Here is a 12,048-nt window from a genome sequence, read left to right on the forward strand (position 1 = left end):
CCAGTAGGGAAAGTTTCCAACATTTGGAGCCAAGGTTCCATTAGAAATATATTTGAACTAAAGCTAGTAACTATGTGGGGAGAATGGAGAGGAAAGTGTGTCATTTAGAGTAACCGTGGAATAACTGTCATCTACGGTGTAATGGTGACAATTTGCATGGTTTGTAAATATATGCCTGGTTCTTTTACGTCTTTCAATTATCAAAATAAAAAAAATACTTTGTGGGACAGTTTGTTTACTAGCATACAAATTTTCCTCATGGTTTAATGCACCTTCAAATTGATGTAAAGAGCTCTACCTCCACCTGTTTGAATTGAGTTCTCAAATGTTTAATTGGTTATAAAAGAAATGACAACGATTTCTTGTAGCAGGGCTTTTTAGGACATCTTATTTCATTAGATTTTGTAAAGCCTTTCCTATACCTTTCAAGCCATAAATTCTCACCTATGAATCAGGCCCCCAAAGTGGGTCATGATCCCATTTTAATAGGGTTGCCAAGGCTAGTGTTAGATTTACAGAGGGCCAGGGCCAAAACTGAAGCCCAAGCCCCACCACAAGGGGCTAAACGGAAGTCCAAGAACTTCACCCCTGAACAGGAAGGCTAACATGCCCCCACCCAGGGCAGAAGCCCTTGGCCTCTTTGCCCCCCAGGGGAGCTGACAGCCATGCTGAGCCCCTGAGCAAGATCGGAGGGGGAGCTCCCTACTCCTGGAAGAGGCAGGGCTGTGAGTAGAAGGGGCAGGACAGGAGCCACCAGCCCTCAGCACAGCCTGGAGCACACCATACCGGCTCCCCCTGCTCAAGCCCTTAGATCCACCCAAAGCATGCCACAGGGTGCTCCAGGCCCTGCCGTTGCCACAGTAACGGTGGCTGGAACTCCAGGACCTTTAGACTCTCCAGGTCCCAGGGCAGTTACCCCTCTCCTCACCCAACAGCAGGGCTTGGACCAGCTTGGGCTTCAGTCCCCCCTCCTGCAGTTGTGTAGTAATTTTTGTTGTCATACAACAATGAAGTTTGAGATCTGCTGCCACAGGGTTATTTTTAATTCTCTCATTTGTTTGGTTACTGCTCTTGGACTCCCTCAAAAGATTCCTGATACTATGTTATTAAAGAAGGGGCCATTTGGAAAGTACAGCTGTTCACACTGCGATCAGTCATTTTATGGGAAAAAATGAGCTGTTTTTCCATGCTCGTAGATTTTGACCCCTCCCACATGGCACTATCCATCCTAATGAACTGAGTAGTCTTGCTCTACAGTTATATAACAAATATGGAAACAATGAAACCCATCTGTGTAATTAATTCACAAATTTGGCATAAAGTTCAAGTAACTGTACAGTTGTGTGGGGGTGCAGAATAACCTTGTAACAAGCAAAAACTCTTCACCTTACCTGCTCCAAATGTCTGTAAACAACATAAAATGCCCCAAATCTCCTTTTCATGTACCCTAGCAGTCATTTCTCAAGGCCTTGTGAACGTCCCCTGAGTAACAACCCATTTTCAGCCCTGGGTGTGTATTAACAGACCTCATTTTTACCAATAAATTGTTCCTTGGTATCAACTCAGTAAAACTGGAAGAAGCTGAAAGGCTGGAGTAGAAATACTGTATATTAAAACAAAAGGTGGGAAGCCTGACTTTTCATTCCAGACAACAAGTAGTTCTTTGGCACCTTAGAAACAAACAAATGTATAATACACGCACATGCATGCACACACACACACACACACATATAATTTGTTAGTCTATAAGGTGCCCACAGAATTACTTCTTCTACCCCCTCTTTCTTAGACTTTTCCCTTTCCAGTGTGTTACCACAAAACACATTATGTCCCTGTTATTTTATGCCCGGCTGGCTGATAAATCATTTAAAAGTCTTTGGAAGGCTGTTGTTCCTGTCCTGGACACTCCCACCCCTCCCATGACCCTTCAGATACCTGTTCTGGTGTGGGGGTTCTGTTTTGTTATCCCTGTGGCCAGCGCCTTTTTCAGATCCAAAGCGGGCTGGGGAAGTGATTGTATTAAACCATTGTTGCTTTACCTCTGTGGTTTGCGCCATTGTTGAGTGTTTGGGAGGGAGGGGATCCAGGCACTGTACAAAGCAACCTCCCGGCTGTTGGCAAGTGCACAGGAATGAACGAGACACTCGATTATGAATGAAGGCAAGCGCTTGTTTCAGGCCAAGTCTCCAGGCACAGAGAGGAGGCAGGCCCACGTGTACCTCTGCGATTTTTGCACAACCCTTTCCTACACTCTGTGAAAGTTTGGAGATGCTGAACAGCGCTCCCTGCTCCACCGAGACCTCCTGGTTCTCCTTTCCAACACTCTGGTGCCAAACCCTTCCATGATCCAGAAAACCCGGAGAATAAATTAAATCATAGGGCTGTAAATTACACTCAGCAATTGGAGTAATAATCTGATTGAATGAAGACAGGTTCCCCCGCAGCAGCCCTTTCGCTCTCTCTTGTCAAGCTGAACATTAACAAGCTGGCCAGGCCTGAGATAAGCGGAAAGACTATTTCTCCACCGTGCAGTTTTTCCCCTGGTGGAATGCTAGTGGCAACAGATTAACAGGTCACCGGACTGGGTCTGAGAATTGCTGCCAATTACCTTGTCTTTGCTTGTTGCACTCCAGTCTAATGGCATCATTTAACATGCACTTTTCTTCCCACACCTCTGCTGGTGACACCCTCTAAAAAGCTTGATTGATAGATACGTGTGTGTATACACATACTCGAAAAGAACTCATCGCTGAGTAGTCAAACAATCTTCTCCCGCCACTTTCTCTGTCCCCCTCTCCACCCAGGACAATCTAATCAGGTTTATAGAAAGACTGTTTGTTCAGGGTTCTTAAAAACCTCATTATCACGCCTTCAACCTGTTCAAACAATGAATCAGTGGCAGATAAATTTGGAGCCAGTTTACAGAATCTCTCTCTCCGCCTCCTCTTCTCTCGTTTGGAAATGAACCCTCCTATGGTACATCCCAGTTTCCAACTTCTCTCTCTCTCCTCTCCCCTACATTCTGCTTTAATAAATCAGTCCCCAGTCAAGGGCGGCTGCAAGACTAAAGGAGTTTAGCCCGTGCTTTCCCCCCAGACAACAATTACGGAGAGAAGCACATCTGAATAAACACAGGATCATTTCCTCAAAGAGCTGACAGGCCTTGCGGTGGCGCTGCTTTAAATTCTTGGACCCCACTTTTTTTTAATTTCATAGAAATCCATAACTACATTCATTTGCCAAACGGAATCAGAAACGTCCCAGCGAACAAGGGAAGCCTGATAAAGGGGCACACGCACTGAAGTCTATATTATGGGACTCCTTGCTCTCCCCTGCCCCTCAGACCCCAGCAGCCTCTCGCTTCCCAGAGGCTAGTTGGGCCCCAGCATTCCTCAGGCTCGTGGAGAATAAACCAGTTGGTGTCAGCAGGAGGATTCCTTGTAGGCGTGTATCGATGGGAAGGGGAGCTGTCAGCCACGAGGCAGCGATTTCACCTGGGGTGATCTGGCCCTGAGGGAGGACAGACCGCCAAGCGGGTGTGCAGGGGCAGGCAGAGCAGGGGTGTGCGCCGGGGTCAACTGTGAGCTGACCCCGCGACAGGGGAGATGCGCCCGGCTCTGCAGCCTGGCTGGCCAAAGGGACAATCGGCTCCGTCCCAGCACACACACCCCCTGCCATCTCCCGGCCCAGACCTCTGAGTGTCCCTCCCCGCCCACGTGAGCCGCCGCCTGCGGGTTTCCAGAGCCCGGAGCTGGCGAGCAGGGGCGAACGAGTCCGCTCCCTCCCAGCGCAGCGCAGCGCAGCGCGCAAGGCTGGGGCTTGGCGACCCAGTGCGTTGGCGCGCGCCCCGTGCAAAGGGTGTAGGGCGCGTTCCCAGCGGCCGGCCTGTGCTGTTGTCAAACCCGCCTAGCGCCTAGCGGTGCAGCCAGACCCGCCCGCGGAGGCTGCAGGAGCCAGGCCAGGGTAGCGCAGGTGGAAGGAGCGCGCTCGGGAGTGCGCAGAGTTGCGCCGCTGCGGTACTTCCTTGCGGGGCCTGGCCCGTGGCAAAGCGGGGCCTGGCCCGTGGCAAAGCAGGACACCTTCCCGGGCACCGGGCATGGGTGAAAGGAGGAGCTCGGTAACCCTGCCGTGTGCACGCCTCGGTTACAGGCTGCCACTCGCCCGGAGGTTCCAGAGTCGATCCCGCTGCAATGGGCGGGCGTCCTTTTGCGCCTCTCCATCGCTTGCGCTGTCGAAGCAAAGACGCTCTGTGTCCTACGAACGAGGAGCTCCCATGTCTGGGATCGTTACTTTGGTCCTGGGCAAGATACCTGCGCTGCCGTAAGGGAAGCCCCCGCTCCCCTCCCCCTTCCGCGCTCTGTTGAGATCAAAGAGCAAATTATGGTGATTGCCCCAGAAGAAGCTCTCCACGTAATGCGTAAAGCTGCCGGGCGCCGCAGAGCAAAGCGCTGTGCGCAATGCTAAAGGGGACAGACACAAGTCTGCAGCCTTGCTCCCGCGAAGGAGCCGTGTTTCCTTCATGTTCTGCCCCTCTGGCAAGCGCTCTTTGCCACCCACCCAGGCACCCCGCGGCCAGCCCATATAGTGAAGCGGCCCCTGCCAAGGACTGGACCATTCACTGAAGAGCCGCAGTCAAACCTCGGGTGGGGAAGTTTCAAAGGATCCCATTTAACTGCATCCCCAGAGCGATGGGAGTGGGGGGGGGGGGGGAATCTCCTTTTTCAGTTGCCTTGAGAACTTCCTGGTCGCCGCCCCCCTCCTTCCCCATCATTAACCCTCCTCCTGGTCTGTGTCTTGTATGTTTCGCGAAGAGAGTCTACTATAGAGCACCCAAACCAGCTGCCTCTGTCCCTACTTTCACAGAGATGGAAGGTCGGAAAGAACCCGGATGGTCTCCAAGCCTGAACCCCTGCATGGCACAGGCCTGAGGGTTCCCTCCTCCCCCTTTAAGCCCCGTAGAGAGCCCACTTGTTTGTGGTAGGACCAGAGCGCAGTGCCGTGGCCTAGCAATCGAATGACAGCAATGGACGGGGAGGGAGTTGCACCTGGGAGGGGGGCTAGGGTATTTCTTCTCCCGCAGTCGGCGGGCAAGGCTGGATGGCTGGGAGCGATCACGGAAACCTCTGCAGCCCAAGCGTTTGCTGCAGGTTCAGGGTGTAACGAAATACCCGGGGAGAGGAAGCTGAGGGAAAGTTTGATCGCAGTTGAAATAGTTACCATGACAATGGGAGTGGTGGTGAACACACACGGAATTAAGTTGACAAGGGAAGGCAAATGTCCATGGAAGTCCATGGTGGGGTGAGAAAGCCTGTTTCTCCAGGGGCTGGAGGGAAAGGGGTCTGTCTGTCTCCTCGACTTGTACCTGCCAACGGGAGGAGGCAAGCAGGATCGGGTCCCCGTATGGTGTTATCGCAGAAGAGGCTGAGGGGCACGAACTCGGTCCCCTTGCACCTCGAATTAGTCTCTTAAAAAGTAAATGACCTCCTCCGAGCCAAATCTAGCTCCCATTGGAGTCAACGCGACTCCAGGTGGAGACGGATCGGGCCCATTGGTGTTAGTATAAGAAATATGGCATAGAGGGAGGGCAAATATTCTACCGCTTAAATTCGCCACATTTTAAAAAAATCTCTGGGTGCTTTATGTACAAGAAAACGGGCCGTTTCTAACCAAGGCACCGGTAACGCAAATGAACACAAGATTCTTGTGACGTATGTAGGCATTCATTATACAGGTAACATGCAGAAAGCCACCGCGATAGACATCTCTTGACTAGATACTTCCCACTTCTGTTTCTCTTTCCTTGTTTATACGGATTTTGTGAAGAGCCTGCCTTCAGTGTGCTCGAGACTGTACAAAAACACACCAACAGTTCCCGAGCGAAGCAGGTAACACTGGATATCCCCCTTAGCATTACAGAACAATGCTAACTCACATCTTTCAGGTAGCCGAGTTAGTCTGTTACAGAAAAAAATAACATATGGTCTGGTAGCACTTGTTTTGTTAGTCTTTAAAGTGCTACCAGACCATTTGTTGTTTTTTCACATCTTTCAGGACTCCTAAGAATCATGTCTTTGGTAGAGGCCGAGCCTTTGAAAAGTGTGTGTGTGGGGGGGGGGTGTTCTTTTCAATATTTTGGCAAGGTGGCTTACATTTCCCGGAGCTTCTCCAACTTTTTAATTACTTAGCTCACGATCCTTCATCACATGCCCTATGTCCTAGTGCTTTACATTTTCACTTTCTGTCACACTTCGACCTTGAAGTGACCTTCCAGGAAGGAAGGAAGGAAGAAAGAAAGAAAGAAAGAAAGAAAGAAAGAAAGAAAGAAAGAAAGAAAGAAAGAAAGAAAGAAAGAAAGAAAGAAAGAAAGAAAGAAAGAAAGACTGCTTGATATTTTAGCAAAGTGTTGACTTACTATTATTTTTTCAATTAAAAGTAACCTTGTTCTTATAAAAGGGTTAATTTTAAATTTATGGCCATCACGTTTCAATATCTCTTTTCGTTCTTGTTTTCGTACCTCTACAGAATCAAACCTAATGACACACTAAAGAATAGATCTCTTTCCTATATTAAGAACGCCTTGAAAGAGTCCAAAAATATTATGACAGTGAAACGGTGAATATGACACGAGAAGAAATCTCGCTGTAATAGGTTTGCAATCTAGCTTGAGTTCCAAATATCTCACAAAAGTAAATAGCACCACTATGCCAAGTAAAATAACTACGATTATCTAGATTATGAATGAGATCACAGAGTTTATCTAGGGAGATCTCACTCTAGCAGCCCGCAAGAATGCACTTTCTTCCCTGGCTCCGATAGCAACTTGCTGATCTAATGACAGACTAATGATCACATTTAAATTCTCTCTGTATCCTGCCCTGTCCGGCCTTAAGTAGAAAGTCTGGACTCTATGGATTCTGTGTACACCGCAAAATCACATGAAGGTTGTTCAAACAATGTTAAGGCTATGAATGAAACCCACGAAAGCAAAGAAATTCAGACCCTTTTCTTACTTCTTGGGTGTTTAGACAGTCAAACACATTAGATTTCCCAGTGTTTCCAGCTCATCCAGTGTCTGACAACTAAATTTCACATTATATCGAAGTAATTTGTGCAGTGTGAGGTTACCTATCAAATGGACCTGACATTATTTTGAAATGCAACCTTCAACTGATTTTGACTTTAAAAAAAGATATATTTGTATGCCAAAAGAAAGATAGCTAGAGGGAAAACGCCATTAATACTTAGCATGATTTGCCCCCTTGATTCTCACTGGCTCTGAATGGGAGACTTCAGAGTGTTTCAGATACTATTATTATAGTTTTATATTCCAGATGATACAGACCCAGGTTTTGTAAAAGTGCTAACGATGTGTAGACATTGCATTTTCAATAAAAAAAATTGAAATTGGTCCTGGTTTTACACTGCAGTAGCACAAGAGCATTTGAAGTCAAGGCATTGATGGTTTTATTTTAAAGCTAGCCGAATAGAATTCCTTCCAGAGTTAAAAATTCACCATCTTTTTAAAAATGGGAACTGACCGGGTTCTTGTGGACTGAGCTCTTCTTTGTGAAATGTTTGCCTCCAACACATTTCACGGCCAGGTTTTAAAATCCTGATGGATGTTTACTCACACACAAATGACTATTAAAACTATTAAAGGCCCTTCTTAAACCAAAAAAATCCAGGAAATTTAGATTGAGGACTAACGCTCAATCCTAAACTTTCCACATTGTTTATAGGTCTTCTATAGGCACACATCCGCTCCCAAACCTAAAGACGTCAGTAGCAACCTTTTCAGCTGAGCATTTCCTTGCTTTTCAATCCTTTGGGTTTTGATCTTACATGTTATTTTCAAGGGATGCAATATTTCATGAAATGGCATCAAAAAATCGACACTCCCTTCCTAAAGCAGAGTCACTGAGGAGTCACCACTCTACAAAATTATACACTCCCCGTAAATACTTACGGTGTTTGACCTCATTTTCAAGTAATCGCTTGACAAACACAATTTGTGAACAAATCCTTTTTTTTAAAGTTATATGCTCCAGTGCAAAAATAAAAGCATCTAAAAGACTATGACTAATGACTAATTAGTGGGCAAGAAGAGAGAAATCTCTCGAGAGCCAAGTAGCAGCCCCTCGGAAAGTTCTCTTTTAACAAGTAAAGCTCCCAACACCTGATTCTCAGCACAAAGGAGAACCATGGAGATTGGTGGTTGTCCTCTAAAAACTAAACATTCTTTTTAATGCTTCAACTTCTTTCCCGTTTTAAAGTTATTCTCTTGGTCGTTTCTTTGCACTGGTGGAAAAAGCCGGCTTGGGCTTTGCGAGAAAGAAGGGTTTTACAATAAAGTGAAGAGCAGTGGTGTGGGGGGAAGGGTTGAAACCCGTGGTCATTTGTGGAAAAGGGTGTTTTTGAAGACATCAAAAAGAAAAGGCATAATGGGATGGACACTACCTTCCAATGCATTTTACACGGCTGGTGACAAAAACCCAGGACATGCACCGAATGCCTAATTACCCCCAACCGAAAATTCCCTATCTAATTTGATATTTGGTGCTCCGCAGAAGCTAGCCTTCGTAAATAATATACAAAGTAAGAAACCTAATCCAGCAGGCTAGAATGTTTAATTCATCATTATGCGAGCTAATTGGAAGGTGATTATATGGTAATTGCTCATTAGTGGTGTATATTTATCGCTGTACCTTATGTCAAGGCCATGGGAATTGTGTAGAGTCTGTTCTCTCATTTCAAGGATCAGTTTCAGACGCAGGAGCGAAGCAGGCTAGATCAAGTTCTTCCTGACGTCAGGTCCAGCCAAGTGCAATGGAGCCCGGGACTATAAATATGAGGCGGGCTCCCCGGGATCAGAAGGGTTAGAGTAAGGGGGAGGTGGTGCTGTTGGCGGAAGGGTTAAGGGCGCACCGGACCCAAGTCCAACTTTGCACGGCCCAGTGGGGTCCAAGTGTTGGAAGGGGGCTAAAGGCCCCTGGCTCAAGGAGTGGCTAGTCGGGGCTGTCCTGCTGGAGGAGGGGGATGGGAGAGCTGCTGAGGGGAGGCAGAGGAGGAAAGGGGTGGGAAGGGTGTTAATGACACTCTCCTGCGCCAGGCACCTGCGAATGGGAACGCGGCTACCTGCAGACCTGGGGACAGGGTCTCGCGTTCTGCTGGCTCCGCGCGGCGGAGGGAGGGCGCCCTGACATGCATAGCCACGCGCAAGGCTGTAGGTATTGGAGACCCTACCTAAATCCCAGCGCCTTCTCCACGTTCTAGACATGGGCTCCACGGGTCTTTGCTTGTAAAGGGGAGGAAATGAGCCAACTGAATCTCGTGCCGCCTCGGACCCGGGTCGGGTGACGCTTGACGAGGGCTAGCTCGGGTTTCTAGTTGCGCCGCTATTACAGCGAATCTCCCCCCCCCCCCCCCCCCTTGGCTCTGCACACTGGAGGCGCGTTCCTTTGGCTGGAGCTGGGGAGAGAGGCGCTTTGCGGGCACCCAGGTCACTCACGCCACTCGTGAGCTGGGCTGCGCCGGGTGCGAGGGCGGATTGAATTCAGAGGCGGTGTAAACAACACCCGCCGCCTCGCCCGCCTCTCCGCCACCCCCCGGGGTTAGAATTTTCCAGCTGGCTGGGCAGCGCCCAGGACCAAACTCCGGGCTCCCGCCAGGAGGCAAAAAAGCGCCGGGAAGGGGCTCCCCGCCACCCCGCGCAGCTCAGCCCCGCGGGGACTGGGGCAAAGTGGACGGTGCGGCGCAGAGACCGGAGCTTGCGGGCTCTCCCAGGCTCGCCAACTTCTGACATCTCGTTTCCCCGGGGGCGGCTGCAACAGGCGATAATTACAAAAGGCCAATTTAAAAAAAAAAAGCGAGCGAGAGGCGCTGCTGATTAATAGCCCCTGTCGCTTTCAAGTGTGACAGGGCCTGGGTTTTAATGGCTGAGAGGGTCCCACCAGGCGAAGGCACCGCGAGGAGCAAGGTTACGGCGAGGGGTCAGTAGGTTCTCTAAACTCCCACTTCCACCGCACAGCGGGGACTATTTGGAGAAGTAAATCAATTGATATATTAGCTCTAAGTGGTTATGAAACACCGGGGCGGAGGGGGCAGGGGATGGGAAAGATCCCGCTTATCAGGGAATCGGATCTAGATGGAGCTGTCATTTCGTTCCCATTTCCTACTAGCCAGCCGGGTCCTTTTTGCTAATTTCCGTCCAAGTCTCCGAAGTGGCACCGCGATCCATCAGCGGAGCGGGGAGGGCAATAAACGGCGCGTAAATGAAAGGCAAAACGCAGCCCCAGCTCCAAAGGCTGCCGCTTTCCCCCGGGGCAGCGCTCGGTGCTTTTCAGCTGCCCGCAGCGCGCCGTGGTGAGTGGCAAAGCGGAGGTGGGGAGTGCGGAAATCACACGCACTTCACAATCCGTGAGCCGTCGTCTGAACCGACGTGCGCTCTCAACGCAGCCTAGGCCCCGCTTTTGTGGCACGGGAACCGCCGGGGTTAAAAACAAGGGCCCAGATTCTGACCGCAGTGACCCCGGTGCAAAGCCGATCCCCGAGTGATCCCAACGAGAGTGACTCCGGATTTACACTGAGAGCCGAAGCCGACACAAATGGCTCCTAAAACCTATGCTCTAAGCAGCTTGCACTGCAAGCTTCCAATTCCTGCTGCAAACGATCTGCTGACCCCCTCCCCTTCCAGCAACTGAAGCAAAATATCCCCTTCCCGGGCACTGAGAAATGGACACCACCGGGGTCTCGGTTCGCGAGAGCAGTAGCTCTGGACACGCGATAGGTTTGCGGAGCCTTATGAAAGCCACTTTGCAGCCATCTCGCTTGCCTGCAAAACCCACAAACCACTGCCGTGTCCGCACCCTGCAGAGTGAACTTGCCCTGAAATCACAGGAACAAGGGTGACTTCCTGCGCGCTGGGAGTTCATAGGCGAGAAGGAAAGGCACGCATGGCCAGGTCTATGGGAGTCTGGCTCTACAGTCCGGACACACCTGGCCCCATCCCCGCGAGCGCTCTTAACACGCCGTTCGCTGCAATTATAAGTGCCCCTCCAGACTGGGACACCCCGATATGGAATTCACAGCTCGGGCGTGTTCTCCCCCTGCAATCCGCGCTCAGTACAGAATAAATAAAATATTTCACTTGCGCCAATCTACGAAGCAGTTAAAAAATCCTCTTAGAATTTCTGTTTTCCCAAACACCATCCTCTTTTCTCAGCCACGTTAATGTAAAAATACAATTTTACAAGCCCGGTCGGAGAGCATCTCACAAATATTTATATTTAAATGTTGCCTGGCACCCAGCGTCCACATTCGACTCTCTAATCCTGCCACTTTAAAGAGATGAATTAATAAAGCAAATGAGGGTCTAATAAGCTGACTGTCCTGTCTATTGAGGCAGGGGGAGAGAGACTAGAAAGTGCGCCAAATTTGTTTGCAGTGGATCAAGGCTAGCCGCCTTTGCTTCACTTTCTTTATCTTAATTCCGACTTGAAAAGATATAATTATCTAGTTTGAACAGAGCTGCTATCAAATCCTTCTTTAGGCAGGGAAGGGAAAAGCTGGAGTGGGTTGCAGTGTTCTGAGCCGCTCGGTGTTGCCTGAGATAGTGAGTAATGAAGTTGTGGAGTCCTGAGATACAAAGGGCATTAACCTCATTAGCATGAAACCTTTTCTTCTAACCATTGTGGGACCCTTTCAGACTCCTAATCCCCCCTATTTTCAAAGCTTGGTTTGTAATAAAGCTTTTAGGGGTTTTTTTCAAAGCTAATGGCATTCTCTGAAGATTTTATTGCTGTTACGCTACATAGGACGCTTAATTTTTTTTTCTCTCTCCCTTTCCTTGCGGTGGAAAAAAAAAGTATATAGCTCCTGCAGAAATAAGCCTTTTATCAAGATGGGAAACAATTTATAGAAAGGCCTAATTCTGCTGTTTCACTGCGATCTATTTAATGTTCGCCCATTTGCATGGGTTTGAAGTAGAACTCAAGCGAACTTGGGCGAGTGACGGGAACAAATGCGCCCTGCTTCAAGATCTGCACAAGC

General features: G+C 49.0%; 1 long non-coding RNA gene across 1 annotated transcript in view; it reads right to left on the reverse strand.

Moving 5' to 3' along the window:
• The window catches only part of LOC112545835 (uncharacterized), a 156,358-nt gene extending 147,124 nt beyond the window's left edge, over positions 1-9,234 (reverse strand). The window contains exon 1 of the long non-coding RNA XR_012905691.1: positions 8,706-9,234. This is a non-coding gene — a long non-coding RNA (uncharacterized LOC112545835). The remainder of the gene's footprint in view (positions 1-8,705) is intronic.
• Positions 9,235-12,048: the final 2,814 nt, after the last annotated feature.

Source organism: Pelodiscus sinensis, chromosome 8, assembly GCF_049634645.1.
Source record: "Pelodiscus sinensis isolate JC-2024 chromosome 8, ASM4963464v1, whole genome shotgun sequence".
Lineage (NCBI taxonomy): Eukaryota > Metazoa > Chordata > Testudines > Trionychidae > Pelodiscus > Pelodiscus sinensis.